Genomic DNA, 15679 nt, shown 5'->3' with positions numbered 1-15679 from the left:
GAGAGAGAGAGAGAGCAGAAGGACTAGATTAGGTTTTTGGACTAGGTCAGGAGTTACAGTCTTGGGTAATTTTAATTTTGATGTGGGTCTCTGTATGTGGGTCACCCACAAGTTTATGCAATTTATTTTGTAATATTGCATAGATATGTATATGTGTGTACATACATGAATATAATAGGAATAATAATATAACCGTAGAATTATAGATTTATATTCATTCCATCAATTTATAATGAACTAGACAACTGGCTCCCATAGACAAATGTGGCCCTTTTCTATAAAATTCCATTGCCTTTCCCAAGCTGAGTTACTCATGTGATGAGAATAAGAAATTGTGAAGATTTTATACCTGGAGAATCATGACTGAACTCATACCCTGAAATCACAACATGTGTTTGTACAATAACTCTGAGGTCTACATCTTGGGATTAATTGTAGAGAACCTATTCCTATCTTCAAAGATCTGTGTTCACCCTTTGGAAAAATGACTGTTTCATTTCTACTTATATTAATGGGCTTAAGCAGAGGGGCCAAGGGAAAGAAAATTGCATCTATGCTATAGGTATTCATTTAAATGCTCTTAGTTCCTATAGCCTTAACCTGAATAACACATGCTCTGTGCATATTCTTAATGAGGTCTGAGGGGATCTTGAGCCTTCTGACCATACACTTAGGGGCCTAATTATTATTTTATAGCTTATGTCTTGTCTGTACATTTACAAAGTTCAGCCAAAACAAGCAGTACAATAGAAATCTACTCATTTGAGCCAGCAGGCTGACCAGCTTTGCTCCCACACAGGCCCAGAATCAGGGGGTTGAGCTGGCCTGCCCCAAATTTACAATATCTGCGAATTGTTAGGTAAGGGAAAGGGCCGGTCCTACTGACTCAAAGCTGCATGATCCTCATGACTTCATGCAGCAACAGGACATCCCGGAGGAGCTCTGTGAGGATCCAATATTGATGGTGTCACAGAAGCCGAAGACCTCAAATAAAATGAATGACTCATTGCAATGAGCATTTGAAAGTGAAGATGTGTGGACAGAGGGGGATTGTGTAGGACACCCTGTGATGCAAAAGCTTCTACAGTGAGATGTTTTCTATGTTTTGTTTTGTTTCTTGCCAAGCAAGAGTTATGGCTCCATCATTGACTAAACATTGTGACTTGTGTCTCGAGTAGAGCATTATTATATATCAAAAGCAAAAAGATAGACAAAAATCGGAGAGTTCATTCTTTTATAAATACTTTGTTTATTTGTTTATGTATGTGTTTTGTACTGCAGTGGCAAGGGGAGGGTGCAAGGGCAGAGAGTGGATATGAGGGAATGGGGAATGAGTGGAACTGGGTGGCAAAATGGGAAGCTCACCAAGTTCCATAAAAATTTACAAAAATAAAAAAGAGAGAAATCTACTCCTTTAGCAATTTTTGGTCATCTGAATCAAGCATGAACTTTATACTGATTGTGAATTTTTCAGTAAATTATTAATTTCTAATGCAAGCCTTGGGGTTTATATCCCAAGAGAAAGACTTTCCTCCACATTAGCACCAAGTTTACATTATCTGCATGCTTTTGGTATCTTTCCTATAAATAGCAATGCTTTCCTAGCCATAGTCAAATATGGACGAGATTTTTGAATATATATTGTTTGTCAAATGTGTGTGTTTGTGTGTGTATGTGCATGTGTGTGCATGCGTGTGTGTGTGCGTGTGAGTGTGTGTGTGTGTATTTCTCTAAACCCAAGCAAGAATTATGGATCCTTCATAGAATAAACATTGTGACTTGTATCTCAAGTAGCATTATTATATGTCAAAAGCAAAACAATAGACAAAAATTGGATAATTCATTCTTTTATAAATACTTTATTATCTTTAGTAGTAGGAGTAGGAACAGAGAAAGCTCTAAGCTGTCATTCAAAATAACCTGAGCAGTTTACAGATATTTTAGGAACCTTAATCAGGTAAATAAGGATTTGACACAGGAAAGAATTTCAGGGCATGTGAATATGAACCAACTTGGAAAACCTACAAAACTTAAGTGCGGTTATGCACTTCTAAAGGGGTCATTTACAATGAAATGGCTTGGAATTAGCCACGTATTCCACCCTAGTAACTCTCAAGTATTATCTGGAAAGACTGTTAATGACTTGTGGTTGTTGTCTCTTTGTGAATAATTGTAGGATAGTCCTGAGGTGTCACAGATGAGATCACCTTTAATAGGTAAACCAGGAGTAAGTAGTGCCCAGTAAAGTCTAAATGTTCAGTGGTGTTTCCAGAAAACTGCAAGCTCACATCTGAGAAAGGAGAAAAACCTTCAGCAAAAACTGTTGGAATTCTCCATTCTCCAAAGTCAAGATGCTTCAAACCTGATTGATAAAAGTACCAGGTTCTTTCCCCTTTATAGTCACATAGTTTTCCATTCATCTCTCTTGCATCAATAACCTCCTCTGGGACTTTGATTGCCTAAAGTGCTAATGAAACTAATGATTTCCCTGTGAACTCTTCAGTGGATGCATTTGGTTTTTGATGGTTTTATATTCATTTTTACTTATTTTACTGAATTTAATTAAAGATAACTTTTCAGTAAGAAACTGACTCAGAAGCACAGGACCCCACACAGTGCATATGCTAGTTGAAACCCATGTTGCTTTTGTAACTAATTATCTATCTGTGTGTAGTTTGTATGTTACACAGAGGCAGTCTTCATTGTGCATGCATATCTCTAGGTGACAGCACCCAGATAAAAACCTTCTGAGTTCTATTCCCACCTACTGGCTAACAGAGGCAGTGAAAAATTCCAAAGCAAAAGAGCATATTGCTTTTACTATGAGATGCTAACCCTTGTGGGGATGGGGAGACAACAGAAACAAGGATTGTGAGCAAGAACAGTAAGAAAAAACTAATGCAACCAAAATTCTTTCCAGACAACTTAATGATAAGAAACATTGCAGAAAGACTGAACAAAATTGTAAATTTAATACATTCATATTAACATCATGAGGCTTTTTCTCTCCTCCTCAAATGTGATTACTATGGAGTGAGCCATAAACTAAAATTAATATAGAAAAGAATAGTGATAATATAAAGGAAATTTCCATAAATACGCCTCCTGGAGTGATAGTATTAAAACAATACTTAGGCTACCATTTTAATCATGATACTGAAACAAGTTTCCAGTTCTAGGTTCAAATATCTAATTAACCTGTAATAACTCACAATGATCCTAAAGGGTTATTTGAATTTATTGTGCTTTGTAAATGCTTTACAACAAAGATAGAAAAATTAGCCTATTAATAAACTCACATCAGGAATACCCATTGAGTTGATAAAACTTATATACACATAAAAATGAAGTCAGTTGGTTACTGCTAACATGTGCCAAGCAAACTATGATTGAATTGGGATCTAGAAAAGTGATTCCTAATCTGCCTAATGCTATAAAAATACATGTCATCTTTTAATGGTAAGTATACATGTGTGGATAGTCAATTAAAACTTTGAAAATGGTCCAGGAAAGTTTCCAAAATGTTACTTTTCAAGCAAAAGATGTAAACTCTGAACTGTAAAATAAAAGGACACTGGAATTCAGTTCCTCTATGTTTTCTTATTTACTTAAAGATAAATAGATATCCTGATAATACTAAATTTTATAAAGATAGAAATTACTCCTTCTGTAGAAAGGTTAAGGAAAGCTTCTGAGGAAAAAGTTTGGAGAAGAAACTGTTTCCTCCTGAAATGATGGTAATGGAGCTAAGATCCACACCAGTAGAAAGGTGGCTGGCCGGTTGGGAACGCAGGTCAAAACTTCCTGTTGTGGATCCCATGAGCTCCATAAAGAAGAGTGCCAAGCAGCCTTATTTCACTTCCATTTAACAAGACAGTACATTTCATGGCGAACAGCATTTATTAGGAATGCTCTGGGGAAATAGATAAAGTATGTGTCTATGGAAAAGGGCCACAGATAAGACTGTCATCACATATTGAAGATTGTTATCAAATCCTCTAAAAATGCAGCTTAATCCATCATGATTTCATGTTATTATTTTCACATAGTTATGGAAATATTTTCATGGCATATTAAACTGAATTGTACAGTGTGAATCTGTGATTTTGTAATTCTAAGGATGGATTTATTAAACTGAAGTATTTGATCCCTATCTTTTCTGACAAATACACTCTGACGTAATTGACTGGTTGGAGTCTGCACGTGCTTGTTCTTCTGACATGATGTAACCTGAAGGAACAGAATACCTTAACCTTATTCTTTTACTTAAAGGACAAAATGAAGACGACACAGCAGCACATAATGTGTGCACAAAGCACTTTCCTTACTTGACACTGAAGACACTGGGTAATTATGTATGAATGTGCTCTCGTTCACAGGACATGTTCACTAAAGTGCCCAAGTTGCCTCTCTCATTTTTCTTATGACTGATTCCCAAACAATCTCCTGAAAGTATTCTCTCTAGTCAGTTTAGTCAGATGGTCAAAGTCACCTAATACATTCAGCACAGATTTCAACCACATAAAGCAAGTTATATAGATAAAGTTGCTGCCACCTCTTGAGGTCAATTACTCCCCAACATGATCAGTTAAATTGTAAAAAATGTTTGACATGTTACACAAACAGCCATGCATTCTTTCTAATGTGTGCTGCGAAGATTATTATTTTCTATTACTAGAAGCCAAATTTATGTGTCAACTTTTCCATGTTTTTAAACATTAGTATTTATCTTACTGGTTACTTATAGAACACTAAATAAGGAGAATAAATTATGTACCAAGAAGGGGCAGGTAGCCTGTAGGAAACACATGTATTGTTATCATTACAGAAGGACATATATTTTGTGCGTGTGAAAGAAAGGAAAATCTTTCTATAGAACTTTGTGACTTTGGAATTTATTTTCTTGTCCACCCATTTTACTTGAGATTTTTCTCAGACTACTAACAGTGAAGTTCTTGTCACACTCTCAATACATAGCTACCTCCCTCCTTTCCTCAACTTGGATCTTTCATTAGAGATAGTTCCACAGCTCTTACAAAGCCTGAGCACTGAGTCAGATCAAGTGTTATTCCTGTTTCTGATCCATTAATTCAGAGAAAAGAGATGTTCTTGATTAAAAATGAGTAAATCTAACAGCCAGGATATAATATCAATTACTACTAATGAAACACATCCTGTGATTACTATGTATATCAACCAAATATTCCTTGGTTTACTTTTTACATTTCTTTTTAAGATTTTGTAGAATGAAAGATTACTTTAACTCAGGAATGAATTAACCAAATTTGTATTTTCAAACTGAAAGCTTTCGAAAAAGTTTTAAGTGAATTTCAGTGTAAGTCAGAAACTTAATACCAATGGTTAATAATAATAATTATAGTTATAAAGTTATTAATGATAATTTAAAAATTAAGAGAATTCAAATGAAATAAAAATGAAAACTTCTTTAGTTTTTCCTTGTAAGTCTAAGCAAATTCCAATTTTATAGTACATTACTTTTTGGGTATTATACGTAGAAATAATTTCAAACAGACTAAAAATCTACTGTAACTCAGAGCACTCTCAATAGATTGTTCCAAAATGGGTTATACTGCATGATGCTACTTGAGCACTTTGGTGAATATTTCCTGTAAACAACAACATGTTCCTACATAATTACCAAAGGAATAAAATTAAAATGCAACAAAGCTAACTCTGAAAAATGCTAGTTCACAGATTCCTGTGTAATATTTAACAGGTTTATGAGGTAGATAGTATCATTTTCTCATTATAAACCTTCAAAATTAGGGGTGGCACTCTGCAAATCCAAGGAAATCTATGAACAATATTCATTCAGATTACCCTTTAAAAAGGAGTATTATTTTAAACATGTCAACCCTCAGCAGTGTGTTGTGTAGCATCTGTTCATCTTCACAGTAGTCTTTACTAGACAGAAAGTTCACAGAATTTTAGTGGATACTCTGGTACTGTGGAAGGAAGGTAATTGCCAACTATCTCTAAGGATTCTCAGAGATCAGTTTTTTTTCTATTTTCCCACTCATACTTTTTACTATACATTCTGGGAAATAACTGAGAATGTGTCACCACGAAATCAAGTAGTAGGCCATAACATGTGAGTTGATTTCAACATTAATAATGTTCCAACTTTGTGAATAACAATAAAACACTCAATCTGCCTTTCCTTCTATCCATTATAATGATATATTTGCCTTCTGTTCTCTATCTCTCATTGTCCTGTGTATATACTGCACTTATTTTTTTCCTCGTTTTCTCTTGAGCCCATTTCTCTTTTTTTCCATTTTTATTGGATATTTTCTTTATCTACATTTCAAATGTTACCCCTACTAAGCTTCCTCTACAGAACCCCCTCTCACATCCACCCATCCACCCACTTCCTCTCTTCCATCTTGATGGCCTGGTATTCCCTTATACTGGAGCATCTAGTCTTCACAGGAGAAAGGAACACTACTCCCACCAATGTCCAACAAGGCCATCTTCTGCTACATATGCAGCTAGAACCATGGGTCTGTCCATGTGTACTCTTTTGTTGGTAATTTAGTTCCTATGAGTTCTGGACTGTCTGGTTGGTTGATATAGTTGTTCTTCCTATGGGGTTGCAAACCCTCTCAGCTACCTCAGTTTTTTTCTCTACCTCCTCCATTGGGGACCCTATTCTTTGTCCAGTGGTTGGCTGCGAGCATCTGCCTCTGTATTTCTCAGGCTTTGGCAAAGCCTCTCAGGAGACAGCTGTATCAGGCTCCTGTCAGCATGTACCTCTTGGCATCCCCAATAGTGACTGAGTTAGTGAATGCATGTGGGATGGATCCCCATGTGTGAGAGTTTCTGGGTGACCTTTTCTTCAATCTCTGCTCCACATTTTGTCTTTGTATTTCCTCCTGAGAGTATTTTGTTCCTCCTTCTAAGAAGGACTAAAGTATCCATACTTTGGTCTTCCTACTTCTTGAGATTCATGTGGTCTGTAAATTGTATCCAAGTATTCCAAGCAGGTATTCCAAGCTTTTGGTCTAATATCCACTTATCAGTGAGTGCATATCATGTCTGTTCTTTTGTGATTTCGTTACCTCACTCTTGATGACATTTTCAAGTTCCATCCATTTGCCTGCAAATTTCATGGAGTCATGGTTTTAATGGGCAAGTGATACTCCACTATGTAAATGTACAATAGTTTTTCTATCCATTCCTCTGTTGAAAGACATCTGGGTTCATTCCACCTTCAGAATATCACAAACATGTGTCCTTCACAGATTAACGGACTGAATACGCATTGAGGACCTAACATTGTGATGCCTATAGGAAACACACCTCAGCAACAAAGACAGACACTAACTCACAGTAAAAGGCTGGAAAACAACTTTCCAAGCAAATGGGCTGAAGAAACGAGCTGGAGTAGCCATTCTAATATCAAATAAAATTGATTTTCAACCAAAAGTCAACAAAAAAGATAAGAAAGGATATTTCATATTCATCAAAGGAAAAATCCACCAAGTAGAACTCTCAATCCTAAATATCTATGCTCCAAATAAAAAGGCACCTACATACATAAAAGAAACCTTAATAAAGCTCAAAGAACCCATTGCACCTCACACAATAATAGTAGAGATTTCAACACTCCACTCTCATCAATGGACAGATCATGGAAACAGAAATTAAACAGAGACATAAACAGACTAATAGAAGTCATGAACCAAATGGACTAAACAGATATTTATAGAACATTCTATCCTAAGACAAAAGGATATACCTTCTTCTCACCACCTCATGGTACTTTCTCCAAAGTATAATCGGTCATAAAACAGGTCTCAACAGATACAGAAAGATGAAAATAATCCCAGGCGTCCTACCAGACCTCCACGGGCTAAAGCTGGTCTTCAATAACAGTAAGCAAAGAATGCCCACATGTACATGGAAGTTGAATAATGCTCTACTCAATGTTAACCTGGTCAAGAAAGAAATAAAAAAAGAAATTAAAGACTTCTTAGAATTTAATGAAAATTAAGGTACAACATACCCAACAATGAAAGCTGTGCTAAGAGGAATACTCATATATCTGAGTGCCTACAGAAAGAAACAAGAGAGAGCATATATCAGGAGCTTGACAGCACACCTAAGAGCTCTAGAACAAAAAGAAACAAACACAGCAAGGAGGAGAAGAAGGAAGGAAATAATCAAACTCAGAGCTGAAATCAACCAAGTAGAAACAAAAAGGACTATACAAAGAATCAACAGAACCAAAAGCTGGTTCTTTGAGAAAATCAACAAGATAAATAAACCCTTAGACAGACTAACCAAAGGACACAGAGAGTGTGTCCAAATTTAACAAAATCAGAAATGAAAAGGGAAGAGGAAATTCAAAAGTCATCATATCCTATTACAAAAGCCTATATTTAACAAAACTTAAAAATCTGGAGGAAATGGACAATTTCCTAGACAGATACCAGGAACTGAAGTTAAATCAGGAACAGATAAACCATTAAACAACCCCATAACTCCTAAGGAAATAGAAGCAGTCATTAAAGGTCTCCCAACCAAAAAGAGCCCAGGTCCAGACGGGTTTAGTGCAGAATTCTATCAGACCTTCATAGAAGACCTCATACCAATACTATCCAAACTATTCCACAAAATTGAAACAGATGGAGCGCTACCGAATTCCTTCTATGAAGCCACAATTACTCTTATACCTAAACCACACAACGACCCAACAAAGAAAGAGAACTTCAAACCAATTTCACTTATGAATATTGATGCAAAGATACTCAATAAAATAATTGCAAACCGAATCCAAGTTCACATCAAAACAATCATCCATCATGATCAAGTAGGATTCATCCCAGGGATGCAGGGATGGTTTAATATACGGAAAACCATCAATGTAATCCACTATATAAAAAAACTGAAAGATAAAAGCCACATGATCATTTCATTAGATGCTGAGAAAGCATTTGACAAAATTCAACACCCCTTCATGATAAAAGTCCTGGAAAGAACAGGAATTCAAGGCCCATACCTAAACATAGTAAAAGCCATATACAGCAAACCAGTAGCTAATATTAAACTAAATGGAGAGAAACTTGAAGCAATCCCACTAAAATCAGGGACTAGACCAGGCTGCCCACTCTCTCCCTACTTATTCACTATACTTCTTGAAGTCCTAGCCAGAGCAATCAGACAACAAAAGGAGATCAAAGGGATATACATTGGAAAGGAAGAAGTCAACATATCACTATTTGCAGAGGATATAATTGTATACTTAAGTGATCCCAAAAGTTCCACCAGAACCTGATAAACACCTTCAGCAAAGTGGCTGGGTATAAAATTAACTCAAACAAATCAGTAGCCTTCCTCTACACAAAAGAGAAACAAGCGGAGCAAGAAATTAGGGAAATGACACCCTTCATAATAGTCCCAAATAATATAAAGCACCTCGGTGTGACTTTAACCAAACACGTGAAAGATCGGTATGATAAGAACTTCAAGCCTCTGAAAAAAGAAATTGAAGAAGATCTCAGAAGATGGAAAGATCTCAATGCTCATGGATTGGCAGGATTAATATAGTAAAAATGGCCATTTTACCAAAAGCGATCTACAGACTCAATGCAATACTCATCAAAATTCCAACCCAATTCTTCATATACTTAGACAGAACAATTTGTAAATTCATCTGGAATAACAAAAAACTAGCTCAACAAGTAATTAATAATAGCTAAAACTGTCCTCAATAATAAAAAGGCTTCCAGGGGAATCACTATCCCTGAAGTCAAGCAGTATTAGAGAGCAATAGTGATAAAAAACTGTATGATATTGGTACATAGACAGACAGATAGGCCAGTTGAATAGAATTGAAGACCCAGGAATGAACTCACACTCTCCTGAGAGACACAGCCAGAATACAGCAAATACAAAGGTGAATGCCAGCAGCAAACCACTGAACTGAGAACGGGACCCGTTGAAGGAATCAGAGAAAGGACTGGAAGAGCTTGAGGGGCTTGAGACACTGTCTGAACAACAATGCCAACCAACCAGAGCTTCTAGGGACTAAGCCACTACCCAAAGACTGACCCTGGGCTCCAACTGCATAGGTAGCAATGAATAGCCTAGTAAGAGCACTAGTGGAAGGGGAAGTCCTTGGTCCTGCCAAGGCTGAACCCACATTGAACGTGATTGTTGGGGGGAGGGCAGTAATGTGGGGAGGATGGGGAGGGGAACACCCATATAGAAGGGGAGAAGGAGGAGTTAAGGGGTTGCTGGCCAAGAAACCGGGAAAGGGAATAACAATTGAAATGTAAATAAGAAATACCCAAGTTAATAAAGATGGAGGAAAAGAAAATAAAGAGCCTCTATGAATCTGTAAAAACAAAAAACAAAAAAACATGTGTCCTTTTTATATGTTGGAGCATTGTTTTTGTGTATGCCCTAGAGTAGTATACCTGGTTTCTCAGGTATCTCTCTTTCTAATCTTTTATCTCCTAAGTTGTATGAAATGCATAACATACTTCTCTTCTGGCAAAATTTTTATAAAACATAAGAATTCATCCTCCAGACATGTTACTTGATATTTGATTAATGTGAAAATACTAGATGTGATTTATAATTTCTCCTTCCTCTTCTTTATTTTTCCTCTCCGTGTCTGCTTATTTTTTTTTGAGACAAGTTCTGACTAAGTTGCTATAGCTAGCCTTGAACTTGTGATATTCCTGCTTCTGCTCTTTGTGAGTAATTAGACTATAAGCATTTCACTCCATGTCCAGCTTTTGCACTTAAACTTGCCACCTAAAGTTTATAGAAACAAAACCTATTGTGAAGTTTACAAAACAAAATTGAGATGTAGAAAAATTTAAGGGAATCTCTGTGCTCCAGGAAAGTTTGAACCCCAAGAACAAATTTACTGTAGAAATGTAAGCATCAGAAGTCTGTAGCAAGATGGTCAACTACTGGAGGGAGCCTTCAATTTCTGCCCAGGGAATGCTAGGCAGCTGTAACAAAGGCCAGGAAGCTGGCAAGGTATCTGAGTCTGAAGAACTTTCAACCCTGGTATTGATAAACACACACACACACACACAAACACACACACACACAAACACACACACACACAAACACACACACACACAAACACACACAGACATACACACACACACATACACACACACATACACACACACACACACACACACACACACACACTCACAGGCCCATGCAAACACACACATTTTCATACATTTTTATACAAGAATAATTGTCTAAGAATGTTTAGGAATATTTTTCTTTTTATAAAAGTGATTTCCTCATTAAAAGATTTTATTAATCTCGAACATAGGTTGTTTTCTATGTCATAATTTATATGTAGTAGAGTATAATTGAGTAAATGTTTCCAATGAGCTATATCAAGTAGGATTCCATCTGACTTCCCCAGAAGGAACTCTGACCAAACTAGGAATATGTAAGATACATTGACTTTTGCTGGAAACATAAAACCAAAATAAACAACAGCAACAGAAACAAACAAACAAAAATAGCTAAACACTCTTGGGGAAAGTTAACTCACTTGCTCTGGTAGCATGTAAGTTCAATTGCCCATTTCAAATTATATATGACCTCAATTTGGTGCAGGAGAGAAAAACAGGCCTTGGGAGCAGTGCACGAGTTTCAGACCACAGTATTTCAGGGGAGAATACGATGCAGGCTCTGCAAACCAAGGTCAGCTCTAAAGCACTGAGCTCTTGCCAGGAAGCCGAGCTACTGCCAGGCGAAAGTTTGAAGTGCGGTTTAGCCGCACTAAGGAAATACCACAGAAATGAGATGTCTTGGAACTGAGAAATAAATTAAAGATTTTCATAGGAAACTTGCAGGAAACTTCCCTTGAAGTGGTACATGGGTTAAAAGATACAAATACTTCAGCCTGGCTTAACTGCCTTTGGACCTGTCAGTCTTCCACAGGAAGAAAGAACCAAAGTAAATCAGACAAAGCCTCTGAGCCCTTAATAGAAAGAGGAGAGTAATAGCTACTTTCTGATCCAGTTAGGCACACAGTGATTCTACAGTATGGAGTCATGTGCCCTTAGCCAAAGATTCCAGAAGGATGTGATCAAAGATACATAGACGGTTTATTCATTTTTGCTGTTACGTTTAACTCTGCAAATTTCTCTTTCATTTTTGTGATATACTTGCCACTACAGACTTTTATCTAGTACAAATATTCAGGAAAATGATGAAAATAGGAAACATTTGTAAAAAATGATAAACAATAACAAACACAACAAAAACAAATAAACAAAAACACTACCTTGGATTGTAAGCATCAAGACCTGTCTTGGTAACTGACTTCTCCTAATGTGGTTACACATTTGTATGGTACCATTACCTTCCCAAATAGCACCATCAATTGGGGACACAAGTGTTCAAACACAAGAGTTTAAGGAAAAAACAATTCATGTTTGAGGTACTACAATCTACTCTTAGCCCTCATAGACTCAGGGCCATCTCATAATCCAGAATCTATTCAGTCTATATTCAAATGTTTCTATCATCTTTCAGTTCTAACATAGGTTGAAGTTCAAATTCGATTGAGAATCACAGCAATGCCTTACCTGAGTATCTTGTAAAATCTGAGCAAGTTATATCAGCTTCCACATACAATGGTACAAAGGATATGTTTGCATTACAAAACAAGAGGTGTAGGAATAGCAGAGAAACAGGAAGGTCAGGGCAAACGCAAGAAGGAAACACAGAAAAGCCAATACAAAATCCTGCAGGTCCACATCTCCATCATCTAGCACCTGCAGTTTACAATAAAGTTTCTGCTCTAGAAAATTGGATCACCCCATACTCCCAGTCTTTCACCTTCATGACGTGTAGCCTCTCTGAGCACACAGCTCTCCCTGACTGACAATCTGAGCCTGTTATTGTTTGTCCTTGGCTGTTCTCAGCATCCAAAATGTACAAATCTACTTATCCTCCAACATTATATTCTTCATGCTTTTAAAACTAGTACAGTACAGATGGCATCATCAAGCATGGCTACTGTCTAGGGATGCAGCCAATCCCTGTAGATCAAAGTTGTAAATTTCCCTCAGAACTCTGAGGTTATCTTTCCCCTTTCAAATTAATTCATATTTTCACAAGTTGGAATAATCAAAGGATAGGATCTTGTCTACTGTGCACCTTTACTATTGTCAAAGGACTAATTAAATGGGTTCTCTCTGTGGCTCTAAAATCTGTAACAATCACAATTATCTGTCATCTTCACTCTTTTGAACAGGTTAAGCTTACGGAAACTCCCTTCCTCAATAAACCACATTGCTCACATTTTTATATGTGCTATGCTTGTTGCCCTCTTTTATCTGCATAGGGACATATATACATATGTATATACACATGCAGTATATGTTTGTCTCCAGTTCAAATATATGTATATATTCATATATATTCTTATATATTCATACATATATACCCATGTATATGAATACATACATGGGAAGGAAACACATATTTATGGCATGTTTTATATATATGAATATGACTATATATTTATTCTTCAGACATAGGAATAATCTATACCAGAATATACAGAATATAACTTGAATTACCTTTATTCCACTTCTAATTGAGTCTTTGGTCCCCATGAATCTAATGAGCCAAGGCTGACACAGACCATATTTTTCTCTGTCATCCAACCTCTCACCAGAACAGCTCATAAATCCTTGCTTATATCCTTTGATGGTTTTTCTAGTCCAAAGTTTTAAATATCCACATCCCTCCAATTAACTCTTTGCAAAGGTCTAAGAATCACAGGACCTGGCTTATAGTATCAATGGCACAATTTCAGGAGACCTCTGTCTGTCTGTATTGGTTACCTTCTATTTGGTGTGGTAAAATAACCAGATAAAAAGAACCTAAAGGCAAAGAGTTTATGTTTCCTATGGATCCAAAAGGATACCGTCCTTCATGCCAGGGAAGATCTGGAAGGCAGCAAAGTAGCCATGGAGGCCAGAGAAGGAAGCTGTCTGGTCATATTGCACTGGCACTCAGAAAAGAGTGAACAGGACGTAGAGCCAGGAGAGGTCAACTTCAGGTATTCCCTCCCTGTTCTCTTCCTCTAGCATAGCCCCATGTCCAAAAGATTCCACAGTCTTCCAAAAGAGAACTACCAGCCAGGGACCGAGTGTTCAAACACATGCACCTAGGAATCCTGGCACACATTTAAACCTAAATACCAACTGTAAACAGACATAATGATAGTAAGGCATATGGAAAGTCAGCTGGGTTTTCTAAAGGGAAGAGATTGTAAAATCCGAACTCTTCTTTTGTAGCAGACAATAATTCATCCTTCATACTTCTTAAAGGTCAACTCAGATTTTGAATTTTAGTTAGAGATTATTCATTTTTGTTTCTGAACTAGGATGCACAAGCGTTTAGGGAATGCATTGCCTTTATTTACTTTTTTACTTAACATGCAAAAACAACAGGTTTAGTTATGGCATTTTCATGTATGTATAGCACTTTACCGTGCACATATTTGCTTCAATGATTCTACCCCCTCCAAGAGCAACCAAAGAGCCTAAAGAACAGATCCTGGGTTCATCGCTCTCCATTCCAACCTTGGAGGCCAAAGGACAGAGAGCAGGAGGACAATAGATGCAAGTTCTTTCGATCTCATCAGAAGAGTGTAATAGACTTTACTTACAACATTAAAAAACATGGCTTTTGGCTTCATTTTTTGGTGGCTGTCTGTGGCTTTTACTCCCTCCTCACTTCTCTTCCCAGACACCACTCAAAGGCTTGCTTTCTTCTCTATACCTGTCTGTTAGATCAAGAGAATCCTCAAGACTCATTTAGGGTCATTTAGATAGGCTCACTGAGAGATGCCCTAAATACCACACTTGATCCCTACATTCAGCTCAAAGAATCCAGATAAGTCATCACCCCAGTTGTATCATGTCGATTAGATTCCCTTCTCTAGAGGTATAGGGAATCATAGCAGGAGGTAAACATAGGCTAGGAAGTTTAGGGTAAAATAACTCGAAAGAAAAGTAACCAGTTTCTGTCCAAGTCTAAAGTCAAAGTTGTCCTAGTGCACTGTGGCAGCTGGAATCCTTGATATGGTTTCTAAGCTATTTCAGTGTTACTTCTTCAGTGCGAACACATTAACGTAATAATAAAACATTCCAGTTGGACATCTTCAACGATCTAGCTAACAGGACATCTCTCAGGAAGGTGGAACCGCCCCGTTGAAAGCAGGTTCACCTTATACCACATTAAAAAGACGGGCAGAATAATTTTTTCTTCAATAACACACTGTTCTTTTCCTTCCCGAAAAACTACCTCCTTCACCCTAGCAACCTTGAAAACCATGAGGTTCACCCAACTCTGCCCACAGAGACTGAGTCAGAAAGGTGTATTTCTTCTATTTTCTCTTTTTTTTTCAGGTGCTGGCCAGAACCTTTTTTTTTTTTTTGATCTTAGGGCTTCCACACAGTTTCTCTAAAACGTCTATCCTTGACTTTGGCTGCTTGTCTGAAATGGGTGTGACTGCCACAATCGCTTAAGCAATCACAGCAGTATGCTGTGCCCTTGAGAAGAAACTATTTGTACATGTCTATGGGTACCATTGCAAGTTCTCTAATGGGTATCAGAATTGGAGAGATACATGTGGATTTTCCAGACA

The sequence above is a fragment of the Rattus norvegicus genome, chromosome 4 (genome assembly GCF_021556685.1).
Source record: "Rattus norvegicus strain SHRSP/BbbUtx chromosome 4, alternate assembly SHRSP_T2T, whole genome shotgun sequence".
Taxonomy (NCBI): domain Eukaryota; kingdom Metazoa; phylum Chordata; class Mammalia; order Rodentia; family Muridae; genus Rattus; species Rattus norvegicus.
Note: the sequence above shows the minus strand (reverse complement) of the source record.